This window comes from Solanum tuberosum, unplaced genomic scaffold, assembly GCF_000226075.1.
Source record: "Solanum tuberosum cultivar DM 1-3 516 R44 unplaced genomic scaffold, SolTub_3.0 scf00128, whole genome shotgun sequence".
In the NCBI taxonomy this organism is placed as follows: domain Eukaryota; kingdom Viridiplantae; phylum Streptophyta; class Magnoliopsida; order Solanales; family Solanaceae; genus Solanum; species Solanum tuberosum.
The window spans coordinates 35,414-38,889 of record NW_006239053.1 but is presented as its reverse complement, the minus strand read 5'-3'; the positions used below and the strand labels follow the sequence as shown (position 1 = coordinate 38,889).

The 3,476-nt window shown below is 34.9% G+C and overlaps 1 protein-coding gene across 6 annotated transcripts in view; it reads right to left on the bottom strand.

Moving 5' to 3' along the window:
• The window catches only part of LOC102585273 (probable NOT transcription complex subunit VIP2), a 12,970-nt gene extending 10,607 nt beyond the window's left edge, over positions 1-2,363 (bottom strand). For 5 of the 6 annotated variants that reach the window (XM_006350676.2, XM_015310199.1, XM_006350678.2 and 2 more), the window contains exon 1: positions 2,257-2,363. The gene's annotated coding sequence lies outside the window, so the exon portion shown is untranslated. The remainder of the gene's footprint in view (positions 1-2,256) is intronic. The other variant, XM_006350677.2, reaches the window with a different exon arrangement.
• Positions 2,364-3,476: the final 1,113 nt, after the last annotated feature.

Sequence of the window (3,476 nt, the reverse complement as noted above, 5' to 3'; positions counted from 1 at the left end):
AAGATGGTGGGGGGGGGGGGGGACTAAAAACCTTGAGACAAGCTGAGAAATCCACTAAGCACACAAATACATACTCTTAAACATGCAAATTATAGAACATACGGTGCAAACTAGTGGTAGCAAATGGACAGGTTGGATTTATTTGGACAGATTGGGTTATTTGGACATGTTGAAAACGTATATGATCTAACCCACCTATATTCTTGTAAGAAAGAAATGGGCAGTTACAAGTCCTAACCACCCATGTTTAATGCAGGTCAAAAACTGTAACTAGTTGTTATGGTCAAAACGGGTTTGGCCGATTTTATATAGGTGTAATAAAAAATGTTCATGTTTTATACATTATTTACAATAAATAGTTAAAGTGGAAACTTAGATTCTAATTTACTCACACATTCTACTGGATTTCCATCACAACTTTGGTTAGCTCAAACTCTTTTTCAATGTTCAATTAGATGTTAGCATTCCATACAAGAGAAAGAAAATGTCGGCACAAAAGAACAGTGGAGTATCGTCTCTGCCTTAAAATAGCTCATCCTTATAGTAAACTCTACAACAACTGATATATCAAACACAATTACAAGAGCTCAATTTCACCTTGAAGATCTTTCCATTTCATACAAGAGAAGAACGTGTCAGTGAATAAGAGACTGGAGCATCATCTCTACCCTAAAATAGTTTGTCCTTATAAAAAAAACTCTTGAAAAATCAAACACAATTAAACGAGCTTAATTACATTATTTTTATAGCAAAGAGAAAGAGAATTAAACAAAAGGGAAAGTCATTTAAACAGGTGCAACTCATCAAGTTTTAAAACATTGAGTATGATGATTTTTGTTAAATTAGGTTTTGAGCCTACCTCACACCTCAAAAGCTAGCTCAAAGGGGAGATGATTGTCCAAGCCTTATAAGGAGTCCACCCATCTTATGAACCACCAATGTGGGACTTTTGTCATTCTTTAGCACCCCACCACCCATCTTATAAACCACCAATGTGGGACTTTTGTCATTATTTTAACACCCCACCTCACGCCCTAAGCTCATTAACCACCAATGTGGGACTTTTTTCATTCTTTAACACCCCACCTCATGCCCTAAGCACTGGTGCGTGGGCAATTTTGATTTTAGGGGCCCCGACATTAGGTGAGATGAAACCTAACTCTGATACCATGTTAAATTAGGTCTTGGGTCTAACTCACACCCCAAAAACTAGCTCAAAGAGAGGAGGAGTATCCAAGCCTTATAAGGAGTCTATCCATCTCATTAACCACCAATATGAAACTTTTGTCATTTTTTAACAATTTTCCCTCTCTTTTGGCTCAAGTATAAAAGGAAATGTAGTATATTTTGGTAATGGCAATTATGAGTAATGTAAAAAAGCTCACACTAATATAAATTAAATTCTCAGACTATTCACACTTTTTCTGTTGTGCAACAAAGCACAATAGCATATCCTACTACACAATCAGGAAGCATCCAGTAGTTACCTAAATTACTCTATTTCCATTTTTAATTAGACTGAATATCGGGATCAAGTCATTAAATCAAGAGTATCCACCACTAATTGTGTGCATTACTCTTTGGCTCCAACAGAAGAAACTCCATGAAGATGCTATCCCTATGACCCTATCTAAGGCAATAATTAAAATCACAAGGTCTCAGTTCAGTCTCAAAGAAGACGTAAATTTCGCACTAGCAATACAACTCCAGGCTTTAGGTGGGTTTTTCAATGCACATCATTTGTTACTTCGACAGGGAATCCATTGCAGTGTGAGTGAAACATTTGAATTGTTTCCAGTGAGCACTTGACTGCTTTTAACACATTTCCAATCCTTATTCGATCCATTTTATTAAAGGTTGAACCTTTATTTATAAAAAAATATGTATATGCCAGTTTGATACTTCAATGATATCTAAATTACAACAGGTGAAAAGAACAGGCTTCAAATCATTTACTCCAACTAAATTAAAACAATGAAACACATCCATAAACTAAAAAAAACACATAAATTTACCAGTCTTCTACACTCAAGAAAACAAGTACCTAGAACATATAGCCGAAGCCAAAAAAGTTAGGAAAAACATGCAAGCAAGTAAAATCATTCTAAATAAATTAGAACCAAATTCAAACCCTAACATTTCTCTTAATCCATAAATCGACATAGAAAATCGAGAGCTGTATATGAATTGAAAAACCCAAAAAAAACACAGAGAAAACTAGAAGCGAAGAAATGGTGCGCAAGAGAGAGCTCTTACCAGAGTAGAGAAAATAGCGAAAAAAAAGCAGAGATCTGTGAGAAAGATTTGAGTAGTGATCTATGATGTTGATGAGAGTGGAGCGATAAAGATTGAAAAAAGTGAGAAGAATAAAAGGGCCGAAACTCTAAAAGCCCAAAAACAATTGTTGTTTGCCCCGAAGTCACACCACTTGGCGATTGGGATGGGGACACGTACGACTCATTGACGTAATATCTATTGTCCGATTTTACCCTCGCCAGTTTTTAGCCCATTGTTTTCCTTTTATACTCATATCAACATTTGACTAAATTTGATGTATGGATAACAAGTACTGTACTAACTATTTATGGAAATATTTGAAAACAATGTTGTAATACTCTCTTTGGTTCAAAATATTTATCAAAATTCCTTTGTGTGGACTCAAACAATATGAAAATTTATCAAAGTTTTAAAATGTATACTTAAGCTCATTTCATTTATTTATCTTTGCTATTTCATTTCAATTATGTACTTATTTAATTTTATCTTGTCCGCTTTAACTAAACAAGCTATAATAATATACAAACCTCGTATTTTGATCATCTCGATTCGAGTGCCTTTAAGTCACGTTTATAAATTTAATCATATTGTTTTAAGGGTAGATACACACCACATTTACATCAATTCATTAAACATGTGATATATATCTTGTGTCATTGATGGATAATCTTTAGTAATAAAAAATCAAATGAAACAAATGATATTGAAAACTAACTCAAACTTAGAAAACGTCCACACATACTAAAAAGAAACGCTTCTTTTATTTCAGTAAACTCCTAGAAAGGAAAATAAAAGATCACCTTTCTCTATATTATTATCTTATGCGGAGGACACAACCAATTTATCTTGGATTTTACTCTTTAAGGTTAGATAGCAAATAATTTTCCTTTTTTCGTAACACACTATTTGCTTGCATTCGTTATGTGCCTTGTTGTATCACTAATACCACATCACTGGTAGCAAAACTAAGGAGCAGCCGAAGTCATATAAAAAAAGAGGGCGATGCTACATTGATCCATACTTACCTGGACTGGGTTTATGGGTGATCGATAAGGCTCATGACCTAGGTTGACGACCTTCATTGCACTTTGGAGGGGTGCCTGCTAAGATCTGCCCAAGTGGCAAAGTCTACGTCATAATTTGTGAAAGAGCTTGTGTTCGCGCGGTCCCTACCCAATTCTTAACCCCAATGTTACCCT